At 35.6% G+C, this 12,571-nt stretch overlaps 9 non-coding genes across 9 annotated transcripts; all 9 read left to right on the forward strand.

Annotated features, from left to right (window-relative positions):
• The first annotated feature begins 772 nt into the window (after positions 1-772).
• On the forward strand, positions 773-937 carry LOC139507210 (U1 spliceosomal RNA). The gene has a single exon (XR_011660615.1). It is a non-coding gene; the product is annotated as a U1 spliceosomal RNA (small nuclear RNA).
• Positions 938-2,125: 1,188 nt separating this feature from the next.
• Positions 2,126-2,289, forward strand: LOC139507223 (U1 spliceosomal RNA). The gene has a single exon (XR_011660627.1). It is a non-coding gene; the product is annotated as a U1 spliceosomal RNA (small nuclear RNA).
• Positions 2,290-3,478: 1,189 nt separating this feature from the next.
• LOC139507236 (U1 spliceosomal RNA) lies at positions 3,479-3,642 on the forward strand. Its single transcript, XR_011660639.1, has one exon. It is a non-coding gene; the product is annotated as a U1 spliceosomal RNA (small nuclear RNA).
• Positions 3,643-4,832: 1,190 nt separating this feature from the next.
• On the forward strand, positions 4,833-4,996 carry LOC139507238 (U1 spliceosomal RNA). The gene has a single exon (XR_011660641.1). It is a non-coding gene; the product is annotated as a U1 spliceosomal RNA (small nuclear RNA).
• A 1,188-nt stretch (positions 4,997-6,184) lies between these two features.
• Positions 6,185-6,348, forward strand: LOC139507239 (U1 spliceosomal RNA). The gene has a single exon (XR_011660642.1). It is a non-coding gene; the product is annotated as a U1 spliceosomal RNA (small nuclear RNA).
• Positions 6,349-7,537: 1,189 nt separating this feature from the next.
• LOC139507211 (U1 spliceosomal RNA) lies at positions 7,538-7,701 on the forward strand. Its single transcript, XR_011660616.1, has one exon. It is a non-coding gene; the product is annotated as a U1 spliceosomal RNA (small nuclear RNA).
• A 1,189-nt stretch (positions 7,702-8,890) lies between these two features.
• On the forward strand, positions 8,891-9,054 carry LOC139507214 (U1 spliceosomal RNA). The gene has a single exon (XR_011660617.1). It is a non-coding gene; the product is annotated as a U1 spliceosomal RNA (small nuclear RNA).
• Positions 9,055-10,243: 1,189 nt separating this feature from the next.
• On the forward strand, positions 10,244-10,407 carry LOC139507215 (U1 spliceosomal RNA). The gene has a single exon (XR_011660618.1). It is a non-coding gene; the product is annotated as a U1 spliceosomal RNA (small nuclear RNA).
• A 1,189-nt stretch (positions 10,408-11,596) lies between these two features.
• LOC139507216 (U1 spliceosomal RNA) lies at positions 11,597-11,760 on the forward strand. The gene has a single exon (XR_011660619.1). It is a non-coding gene; the product is annotated as a U1 spliceosomal RNA (small nuclear RNA).
• Positions 11,761-12,571: the final 811 nt, after the last annotated feature.

Here is a 12,571-nt window from a genome sequence, read left to right on the forward strand (position 1 = left end):
GATGAAAACTAGTTTTTGGTTGGCAAAATATTGTTTCTATTTGAAATAATATGAAATTCAACTATACCGCCGGTTAATTATCATAAGAGGAAAATACGTGCATTTTATGAAAAGTAATGCCGTATTTTCTTTTCCTTGCTATACTGAAAAGCGGAAACTGCATGTGCAGCACGGACGGATTCAAGAAATAATCTCGCTACCTTGTCGCCCTCCTTTATCAATTTCAAACGCAAATGATTGCTTTGCCGTCGATTTTTTTCCCGCATCAAATTGAATGAATTTAGATTTAAAATTTTGCGCGTACACTGTAAACATGGTAACTGGTTATCTAGTGAATTCGAAACAGAAGCAAACAGTGTTGTGTGAACGGAAGGCAGTTACGAAATTAAAGCGAAGAAAGAGGGAAAAACAATACATGTTGTTTGTTTTGTTTTTTTTATTATTGCGGAGGAGTGAATTTTAAACAATTATTGATATTCCGTGTGAAAGCATCATGGCGATCTGAACGTACATAGTACGTTTTTAATCAACAGAGTTATCCTACTTTATTTGGCCCCTTTCAACAAATCGTCCTTAAAAAGTGTCCCGATTTTTGATACACAAACGCGTGTCAATGAAATCAGTGGAAGGAGGCAAATGTCCCTCGATGCGAAGTCAAATTGTTTTATTGTATGTTTTAAAATGATATATCGGCTGACTATAATATGTTCGAATACCTCTTTATAAAGTTACTCTTGATTTACTCAAATGGACAAATGTCAGATATCCAAGCATACTTACCTGGTACAGGGAGCACCGTGATCAAAAAGGCGGTCTCCCCAGGTCGAGGCCTTTCCATTGCACTCCGGTTAGGCTGAAGCCTGCGATTGCCCCAAATGTGGGCAACTCGGGTACGCAATTTTTTAGTGTGGGGGGACTGCGTTCGCGCTATCCCCTGTTATTAAATCAAATGTAAAGAAAAGTTCCCAGATAATACAAAACTTGATACTGTTGTTAAACTTTATCTTTAGTACGCTGAGACTGTTCAGGATTTGCGTAAATTGTAATCGCCAACCGGTTTTCCATCCTTTTGTTTCATTTCATTGTTTTTCTTCAATTTGAGTAGACGATAAAAAGAAGCAAATCAATATCTCAGTCAGACAACTTGGTTTCTACACTCCAAAAAAGTAAGTTGGGGTTTTTTTTTTTTTTTTTTCTTTTTTTTTAAAATTATTATCTCGTAATCCGTAAATTTCAAGTTTTGCCGTAAATTTCAAGTTTTGCCTCTCCGTTTAAGTCACATTAAAAAAAATTCCGCTTATTTGAAGTAAAAACTATAAACTGAGTTTGGAAGCTTATTCATTTTGCTTTACGATGAAAACTAGTTTTTGGTTGGCAAAATATTGTTTCTATTTGAAATAATATGAAATTCAACTATACCGCCGGTTAATTATCATAAGAGGAAAATACGTGCATTTTATGAAAAGTAATGCCGTATTTTCTTTTCCTTGCTATACTGAAAAGCGGAAACTGCATGTGCAGCACGGACGGATTCAAGAAATAATCTCGCTACCTTTGTCGCCCTCCTTTATCAATTTCAAACGCAAATGATTGCTTTGCCGTCGATTTTTTTCCCGCATCAAATTGAATGAATTTAGATTTTAAAATTTTGCGCGTACACTGTAAACATGGTAACTGGTTATCTAGTGAATTCGAAACAGAAGCAAACAGTGTTGTGTGAACGGAAGGCAGTTACGAAATTAAAGCGAAGAAAGAGGGAAAAACAATACATGTTGTTTGTTTTGTTTTTTTATTATTGCGGAGGAGTGAATTTTAAACAATTATTGATATTCCGTGTGAAAGCATCATGGCGATCTGAACGTACATAGTACGTTTTTAATCAACAGAGTTATCCTACTTTATTTGGCCCCTTTCAACAAATCGTCCTTAAAAAGTGTCCCGATTTTTGATACACAAACGCGTGTCAATGAAATCAGTGGAAGGAGGCAAATGTCCCTCGATGCGAAGTCAAATTGTTTTATTGTATGTTTTAAAATGATATATCGGCTGACTATAATATGTTCGAATACCTCTTTATAAAGTTACTCTTGATTTACTCAAATGGACAAATGTCAGATATCCAAGCATACTTACCTGGTACAGGGAGCACCGTGATCAAAAAGGCGGTCTCCCCAGGTCGAGGCCTTTCCATTGCACTCCGGTTAGGCTGAAGCCTGCGATTGCCCCAAATGTGGGCAACTCGGGTACGCAATTTTTTAGTGTGGGGGACTGCGTTCGCGCTATCCCCCTGTTATTAAATCAAATGTAAAGAAAAGTTCCCAATAAATACAAAACTTGATACTGTTGTTAAACTTTATCTTTAGTACGCTGAGACTGTTCAGGATTTGCGTAAATTGTAATCGCCAACCGGTTTTCCATCCTTTTGTTTCATTTCATTGTTTTTCTTCAATTTGAGTAGACGATAAAAAGAAGCAAATCAATATCTCAGTCAGACAACTTGGTTTCTACACTCCAAAAAAGTAAGTTGGGGTTTTTTTTTTTTTTTTTTTCTTTTTTTTTTAAATTATTATCTCGTAATCCGTAAATTTCAAGTTTTGCCGTAAATTTCAAGTTTTGCCTCTCCGTTTAAGTCACATTAAAAAAAATCCGCTTATTTGAAGTAAAAACTATAAACTGAGTTTGGAAGCTTATTCATTTTGCTTTACGATGAAAACTAGTTTTTGGTTGGCAAAATATTGTTTCTATTTGAAATAATATGAAATTCAACTATACCGCCGGTTAATTATCATAAGAGGAAAATACGTGCATTTTATGAAAAGTAATGCCGTATTTTCTTTTCCTTGCTATACTGAAAAGCGGAAACTGCATGTGCAGCACGGACGGATTCAAGAAATAATCTCGCTACCTTTGTCGCCCTCCTTTATCAATTTCAAACGCAAATGATTGCTTTGCCGTCGATTTTTTTCCCGCATCAAATTGAATGAATTTAGATTTTAAAATTTTGCGCGTACACTGTAAACATGGTAACTGGTTATCTAGTGAATTCGAAACAGAAGCAAACAGTGTTGTGTGAACGGAAGGCAGTTACGAAATTAAAGCGAAGAAAGAGGGAAAAACAATACATGTTGTTTGTTTTGTTTTTTTATTATTGCGGAGGAGTGAATTTTAAACAATTATTGATATTCCGTGTGAAAGCATCATGGCGATCTGAACGTACATAGTACGTTTTTAATCAACAGAGTTATCCTACTTTATTTGGCCCCTTTCAACAAATCGTCCTTAAAAAGTGTCCCGATTTTTGATACACAAACGCGTGTCAATGAAATCAGTGGAAGGAGGCAAATGTCCCTCGATGCGAAGTCAAATTGTTTTATTGTATGTTTTAAAATGATATATCGGCTGACTATAATATGTTCGAATACCTCTTTATAAAGTTACTCTTGATTTACTCAAATGGACAAATGTCAGATATCCAAGCATACTTACCTGGTACAGGGAGCACCGTGATCAAAAAGGCGGTCTCCCCAGGTCGAGGCCTTTCCATTGCACTCCGGTTAGGCTGAAGCCTGCGATTGCCCCAAATGTGGGCAACTCGGGTACGCAATTTTTTAGTGTGGGGGACTGCGTTCGCGCTATCCCCTGTTATTAAATCAAATGTAAAGAAAAGTTCCCAATAAATACAAAACTTGATACTGTTGTTAAACTTTATCTTTAGTACGCTGAGACTGTTCAGGATTTGCGTAAATTGTAATCGCCAACCGGTTTTCCATCCTTTTGTTTCATTTCATTGTTTTTCTTCAATTTGAGTAGACGATAAAAAGAAGCAAATCAATATCTCAGTCAGACAACTTGGTTTCTACACTCCAAAAAAGTAAGTTGGGGTTTTTTTTTTTTTTTTTTTCTTTTTTTTTTAAATTATTATCTCGTAATCCGTAAATTTCAAGTTTTGCCGTAAATTTCAAGTTTTGCCTCTCCGTTTAAGTCACATTAAAAAAAATTCCGCTTATTTGAAGTAAAAACTATAAACTGAGTTTGGAAGCTTATTCATTTTGCTTTACGATGAAAACTAGTTTTTGGTTGGCAAAATATTGTTTCTATTTGAAATAATATGAAATTCAACTATACCGCCGGTTAATTATCATAAGAGGAAAATACGTGCATTTTATGAAAAGTAATGCCGTATTTTCTTTTCCTTGCTATACTGAAAAGCGGAAACTGCATGTGCAGCACGGACGGATTCAAGAAATAATCTCGCTACCTTTGTCGCCCTCCTTTATCAATTTCAAACGCAAATGATTGCTTTGCCGTCGATTTTTTTCCCGCATCAAATTGAATGAATTTAGATTTTAAAATTTTGCGCGTACACTGTAAACATGGTAACTGGTTATCTAGTGAATTCGAAACAGAAGCAAACAGTGTTGTGTGAACGGAAGGCAGTTACGAAATTAAAGCGAAGAAAGAGGGAAAAACAATACATGTTGTTTGTTTTGTTTTTTTTATTATTGCGGAGGAGTGAATTTTAAACAATTATTGATATTCCGTGTGAAAGCATCATGGCGATCTGAACGTACATAGTACGTTTTTAATCAACAGAGTTATCCTACTTTATTTGGCCCCTTTCAACAAATCGTCCTTAAAAAGTGTCCCGATTTTTGATACACAAACGCGTGTCAATGAAATCAGTGGAAGGAGGCAAATGTCCCTCGATGCGAAGTCAAATTGTTTTATTGTATGTTTTAAAATGATATATCGGCTGACTATAATATGTTCGAATACCTCTTTATAAAGTTACTCTTGATTTACTCAAATGGACAAATGTCAGATATCCAAGCATACTTACCTGGTACAGGGAGCACCGTGATCAAAAAGGCGGTCTCCCCAGGTCGAGGCCTTTCCATTGCACTCCGGTTAGGCTGAAGCCTGCGATTGCCCCAAATGTGGGCAACTCGGGTACGCAATTTTTTAGTGTGGGGGACTGCGTTCGCGCTATCCCCTGTTATTAAATCAAATGTAAAGAAAAGTTCCCAATAAATACAAAACTTGATACTGTTGTTAAACTTTATCTTTAGTACGCTGAGACTGTTCAGGATTTGCGTAAATTGTAATCGCCAACCGGTTTTCCATCCTTTTGTTTCATTTCATTGTTTTTCTTCAATTTGAGTAGACGATAAAAAGAAGCAAATCAATATCTCAGTCAGACAACTTGGTTTCTACACTCCAAAAAAGTAAGTTGGGGTTTTTTTTTTTTTTTTTTCTTTTTTTTTAAATTATTATCTCGTAATCCGTAAATTTCAAGTTTTGCCGTAAATTTCAAGTTTTGCCTCTCCGTTTAAGTCACATTAAAAAAAATTCCGCTTATTTGAAGTAAAAACTATAAACTGAGTTTGGAAGCTTATTCATTTTGCTTTACGATGAAAACTAGTTTTTGGTTGGCAAAATATTGTTTCTATTTGAAATAATATGAAATTCAACTATACCGCCGGTTAATTATCATAAGAGGAAAATACGTGCATTTTATGAAAAGTAATGCCGTATTTTCTTTTCCTTGCTATACTGAAAAGCGGAAACTGCATGTGCAGCACGGACGGATTCAAGAAATAATCTCGCTACCTTTGTCGCCCTCCTTTATCAATTTCAAACGCAAATGATTGCTTTGCCGTCGATTTTTTTCCCGCATCAAATTGAATGAATTTAGATTTTAAAATTTTGCGCGTACACTGTAAACATGGTAACTGGTTATCTAGTGAATTCGAAACAGAAGCAAACAGTGTTGTGTGAACGGAAGGCAGTTACGAAATTAAAGCGAAGAAAGAGGGAAAAACAATACATGTTGTTTGTTTTGTTTTTTTTATTATTGCGGAGGAGTGAATTTTAAACAATTATTGATATTCCGTGTGAAAGCATCATGGCGATCTGAACGTACATAGTACGTTTTTAATCAACAGAGTTATCCTACTTTATTTGGCCCCTTTCAACAAATCGTCCTTAAAAAGTGTCCCGATTTTTGATACACAAACGCGTGTCAATGAAATCAGTGGAAGGAGGCAAATGTCCCTCGATGCGAAGTCAAATTGTTTTATTGTATGTTTTAAAATGATATATCGGCTGACTATAATATGTTCGAATACCTCTTTATAAAGTTACTCTTGATTTACTCAAATGGACAAATGTCAGATATCCAAGCATACTTACCTGGTACAGGGAGCACCGTGATCAAAAAGGCGGTCTCCCCAGGTCGAGGCCTTTCCATTGCACTCCGGTTAGGCTGAAGCCTGCGATTGCCCCAAATGTGGGCAACTCGGGTACGCAATTTTTTAGTGTGGGGGACTGCGTTCGCGCTATCCCCTGTTATTAAATCAAATGTAAAGAAAAGTTCCCAATAAATACAAAACTTGATACTGTTGTTAAACTTTATCTTTAGTACGCTGAGACTGTTCAGGATTTGCGTAAATTGTAATCGCCAACCGGTTTTCCATCCTTTTGTTTCATTTCATTGTTTTTCTTCAATTTGAGTAGACGATAAAAAGAAGCAAATCAATATCTCAGTCAGACAACTTGGTTTCTACACTCCAAAAAAGTAAGTTGGGGTTTTTTTTTTTTTTTTTTCTTTTTTTTTTAAATTATTATCTCGTAATCCGTAAATTTCAAGTTTTGCCGTAAATTTCAAGTTTTGCCTCTCCGTTTAAGTCACATTAAAAAAAATTCCGCTTATTTGAAGTAAAAACTATAAACTGAGTTTGGAAGCTTATTCATTTTGCTTTACGATGAAAACTAGTTTTTGGTTGGCAAAATATTGTTTCTATTTGAAATAATATGAAATTCAACTATACCGCCGGTTAATTATCATAAGAGGAAAATACGTGCATTTTATGAAAAGTAATGCCGTATTTTCTTTTCCTTGCTATACTGAAAAGCGGAAACTGCATGTGCAGCACGGACGGATTCAAGAAATAATCTCGCTACCTTTGTCGCCCTCCTTTATCAATTTCAAACGCAAATGATTGCTTTGCCGTCGATTTTTTTCCCGCATCAAATTGAATGAATTTAGATTTTAAAATTTTGCGCGTACACTGTAAACATGGTAACTGGTTATCTAGTGAATTCGAAACAGAAGCAAACAGTGTTGTGTGAACGGAAGGCAGTTACGAAATTAAAGCGAAGAAAGAGGGAAAAACAATACATGTTGTTTGTTTTGTTTTTTTTATTATTGCGGAGGAGTGAATTTTAAACAATTATTGATATTCCGTGTGAAAGCATCATGGCGATCTGAACGTACATAGTACGTTTTTAATCAACAGAGTTATCCTACTTTATTTGGCCCCTTTCAACAAATCGTCCTTAAAAAGTGTCCCGATTTTTGATACACAAACGCGTGTCAATGAAATCAGTGGAAGGAGGCAAATGTCCCTCGATGCGAAGTCAAATTGTTTTATTGTATGTTTTAAAATGATATATCGGCTGACTATAATATGTTCGAATACCTCTTTATAAAGTTACTCTTGATTTACTCAAATGGACAAATGTCAGATATCCAAGCATACTTACCTGGTACAGGGAGCACCGTGATCAAAAAGGCGGTCTCCCCAGGTCGAGGCCTTTCCATTGCACTCCGGTTAGGCTGAAGCCTGCGATTGCCCCAAATGTGGGCAACTCGGGTACGCAATTTTTTAGTGTGGGGGACTGCGTTCGCGCTATCCCCTGTTATTAAATCAAATGTAAAGAAAAGTTCCCAATAAATACAAAACTTGATACTGTTGTTAAACTTTATCTTTAGTACGCTGAGACTGTTCAGGATTTGCGTAAATTGTAATCGCCAACCGGTTTTCCATCCTTTTGTTTCATTTCATTGTTTTTCTTCAATTTGAGTAGACGATAAAAAGAAGCAAATCAATATCTCAGTCAGACAACTTGGTTTCTACACTCCAAAAAAGTAAGTTGGGGTTTTTTTTTTTTTTTTTTCTTTTTTTTTTAAATTATTATCTCGTAATCCGTAAATTTCAAGTTTTGCCGTAAATTTCAAGTTTTGCCTCTCCGTTTAAGTCACATTAAAAAAAATTCCGCTTATTTGAAGTAAAAACTATAAACTGAGTTTGGAAGCTTATTCATTTTGCTTTACGATGAAAACTAGTTTTTGGTTGGCAAAATATTGTTTCTATTTGAAATAATATGAAATTCAACTATACCGCCGGTTAATTATCATAAGAGGAAAATACGTGCATTTTATGAAAAGTAATGCCGTATTTTCTTTTCCTTGCTATACTGAAAAGCGGAAACTGCATGTGCAGCACGGACGGATTCAAGAAATAATCTCGCTACCTTTGTCGCCCTCCTTTATCAATTTCAAACGCAAATGATTGCTTTGCCGTCGATTTTTTTCCCGCATCAAATTGAATGAATTTAGATTTTAAAATTTTGCGCGTACACTGTAAACATGGTAACTGGTTATCTAGTGAATTCGAAACAGAAGCAAACAGTGTTGTGTGAACGGAAGGCAGTTACGAAATTAAAGCGAAGAAAGAGGGAAAAACAATACATGTTGTTTGTTTTGTTTTTTTTATTATTGCGGAGGAGTGAATTTTAAACAATTATTGATATTCCGTGTGAAAGCATCATGGCGATCTGAACGTACATAGTACGTTTTTAATCAACAGAGTTATCCTACTTTATTTGGCCCCTTTCAACAAATCGTCCTTAAAAAGTGTCCCGATTTTTGATACACAAACGCGTGTCAATGAAATCAGTGGAAGGAGGCAAATGTCCCTCGATGCGAAGTCAAATTGTTTTATTGTATGTTTTAAAATGATATATCGGCTGACTATAATATGTTCGAATACCTCTTTATAAAGTTACTCTTGATTTACTCAAATGGACAAATGTCAGATATCCAAGCATACTTACCTGGTACAGGGAGCACCGTGATCAAAAAGGCGGTCTCCCCAGGTCGAGGCCTTTCCATTGCACTCCGGTTAGGCTGAAGCCTGCGATTGCCCCAAATGTGGGCAACTCGGGTACGCAATTTTTTAGTGTGGGGGACTGCGTTCGCGCTATCCCCTGTTATTAAATCAAATGTAAAGAAAAGTTCCCAATAAATACAAAACTTGATACTGTTGTTAAACTTTATCTTTAGTACGCTGAGACTGTTCAGGATTTGCGTAAATTGTAATCGCCAACCGGTTTTCCATCCTTTTGTTTCATTTCATTGTTTTTCTTCAATTTGAGTAGACGATAAAAAGAAGCAAATCAATATCTCAGTCAGACAACTTGGTTTCTACACTCCAAAAAAGTAAGTTGGGGTTTTTTTTTTTTTTTTTTCTTTTTTTTTTAAATTATTATCTCGTAATCCGTAAATTTCAAGTTTTGCCGTAAATTTCAAGTTTTGCCTCTCCGTTTAAGTCACATTAAAAAAAATTCCGCTTATTTGAAGTAAAAACTATAAACTGAGTTTGGAAGCTTATTCATTTTGCTTTACGATGAAAACTAGTTTTTGGTTGGCAAAATATTGTTTCTATTTGAAATAATATGAAATTCAACTATACCGCCGGTTAATTATCATAAGAGGAAAATACGTGCATTTTATGAAAAGTAATGCCGTATTTTCTTTTCCTTGCTATACTGAAAAGCGGAAACTGCATGTGCAGCACGGACGGATTCAAGAAATAATCTCGCTACCTTTGTCGCCCTCCTTTATCAATTTCAAACGCAAATGATTGCTTTGCCGTCGATTTTTTTCCCGCATCAAATTGAATGAATTTAGATTTTAAAATTTTGCGCGTACACTGTAAACATGGTAACTGGTTATCTAGTGAATTCGAAACAGAAGCAAACAGTGTTGTGTGAACGGAAGGCAGTTACGAAATTAAAGCGAAGAAAGAGGGAAAAACAATACATGTTGTTTGTTTTGTTTTTTTTATTATTGCGGAGGAGTGAATTTTAAACAATTATTGATATTCCGTGTGAAAGCATCATGGCGATCTGAACGTACATAGTACGTTTTTAATCAACAGAGTTATCCTACTTTATTTGGCCCCTTTCAACAAATCGTCCTTAAAAAGTGTCCCGATTTTTGATACACAAACGCGTGTCAATGAAATCAGTGGAAGGAGGCAAATGTCCCTCGATGCGAAGTCAAATTGTTTTATTGTATGTTTTAAAATGATATATCGGCTGACTATAATATGTTCGAATACCTCTTTATAAAGTTACTCTTGATTTACTCAAATGGACAAATGTCAGATATCCAAGCATACTTACCTGGTACAGGGAGCACCGTGATCAAAAAGGCGGTCTCCCCAGGTCGAGGCCTTTCCATTGCACTCCGGTTAGGCTGAAGCCTGCGATTGCCCCAAATGTGGGCAACTCGGGTACGCAATTTTTTAGTGTGGGGGACTGCGTTCGCGCTATCCCCTGTTATTAAATCAAATGTAAAGAAAAGTTCCCAATAAATACAAAACTTGATACTGTTGTTAAACTTTATCTTTAGTACGCTGAGACTGTTCAGGATTTGCGTAAATTGTAATCGCCAACCGGTTTTCCATCCTTTTGTTTCATTTCATTGTTTTTCTTCAATTTGAGTAGACGATAAAAAGAAGCAAATCAATATCTCAGTCAGACAACTTGGTTTCTACACTCCAAAAAAGTAAGTTGGGGTTTTTTTTTTTTTTTTTTCTTTTTTTTTTAAATTATTATCTCGTAATCCGTAAATTTCAAGTTTTGCCGTAAATTTCAAGTTTTGCCTCTCCGTTTAAGTCACATTAAAAAAAATTCCGCTTATTTGAAGTAAAAACTATAAACTGAGTTTGGAAGCTTATTCATTTTGCTTTACGATGAAAACTAGTTTTTGGTTGGCAAAATATTGTTTCTATTTGAAATAATATGAAATTCAACTATACCGCCGGTTAATTATCATAAGAGGAAAATACGTGCATTTTATGAAAAGTAATGCCGTATTTTCTTTTCCTTGCTATACTGAAAAGCGGAAACTGCATGTGCAGCACGGACGGATTCAAGAAATAATCTCGCTACCTTTGTCGCCCTCCTTTATCAATTTCAAACGCAAATGATTGCTTTGCCGTCGATTTTTTTCCCGCATCAAATTGAATGAATTTAGATTTTAAAATTTTGCGCGTACACTGTAAACATGGTAACTGGTTATCTAGTGAATTCGAAACAGAAGCAAACAGTGTTGTGTGAACGGAAGGCAGTTACGAAATTAAAGCGAAGAAAGAGGGAAAAACAATACATGTTGTTTGTTTTGTTTTTTTTATTATTGCGGAGGAGTGAATTTTAAACAATTATTGATATTCCGTGTGAAAGCATCATGGCGATCTGAACGTACATAGTACGTTTTTAATCAACAGAGTTATCCTACTTTATTTGGCCCCTTTCAACAAATCGTCCTTAAAAAGTGTCCCGATTTTTGATACACAAACGCGTGTCAATGAAATCAGTGGAAGGAGGCAAATGTCCCTCGATGCGAAGTCAAATTGTTTTATTGTATGTTTTAAAATGATATATCGGCTGACTATAATATGTTCGAATACCTCTTTATAAAGTTACTCTTGATTTACTCAAATGGACAAATGTCAGATATCCAAGCATACTTACCTGGTACAGGGAGCACCGTGATCAAAAAGGCGGTCTCCCCAGGTCGAGGCCTTTCCATTGCACTCCGGTTAGGCTGAAGCCTGCGATTGCCCCAAATGTGGGCAACTCGGGTACGCAATTTTTTAGTGTGGGGGACTGCGTTCGCGCTATCCCCTGTTATTAAATCAAATGTAAAGAAAAGTTCCCAATAAATACAAAACTTGATACTGTTGTTAAACTTTATCTTTAGTACGCTGAGACTGTTCAGGATTTGCGTAAATTGTAATCGCCAACCGGTTTTCCATCCTTTTGTTTCATTTCATTGTTTTTCTTCAATTTGAGTAGACGATAAAAAGAAGCAAATCAATATCTCAGTCAGACAACTTGGTTTCTACACTCCAAAAAAGTAAGTTGGGGTTTTTTTTTTTTTTTTTTCTTTTTTTTTTAAATTATTATCTCGTAATCCGTAAATTTCAAGTTTTGCCGTAAATTTCAAGTTTTGCCTCTCCGTTTAAGTCACATTAAAAAAAATTCCGCTTATTTGAAGTAAAAACTATAAACTGAGTTTGGAAGCTTATTCATTTTGCTTTACGATGAAAACTAGTTTTTGGTTGGCAAAATATTGTTTCTATTTGAAATAATATGAAATTCAACTATACCGCCGGTTAATTATCATAAGAGGAAAATACGTGCATTTTATGAAAAGTAATGCCGTATTTTCTTTTCCTTGCTATACTGAAAAGCGGAAACTGCATGTGCAGCACGGACGGATTCAAGAAATAATCTCGCTACCTTTGTCGCCCTCCTTTATCAATTTCAAACGCAAATGATTGCTTTGCCGTCGATTTTTTTCCCGCATCAAATTGAATGAATTTAGATTTTAAAATTTTGCGCGTACACTGTAAACATGGTAACTGGTTATCTAGTGAATTCGAAACAGAAGCAAACAGTGTTGTGTGAACGGAAGGCAGTTACGAAATTAAAGCGA

This window comes from Mytilus edulis, unplaced genomic scaffold (genome assembly GCF_963676685.1).
Source record: "Mytilus edulis unplaced genomic scaffold, xbMytEdul2.2 SCAFFOLD_568, whole genome shotgun sequence".
NCBI lineage: Eukaryota > Metazoa > Mollusca > Bivalvia > Mytilida > Mytilidae > Mytilus > Mytilus edulis.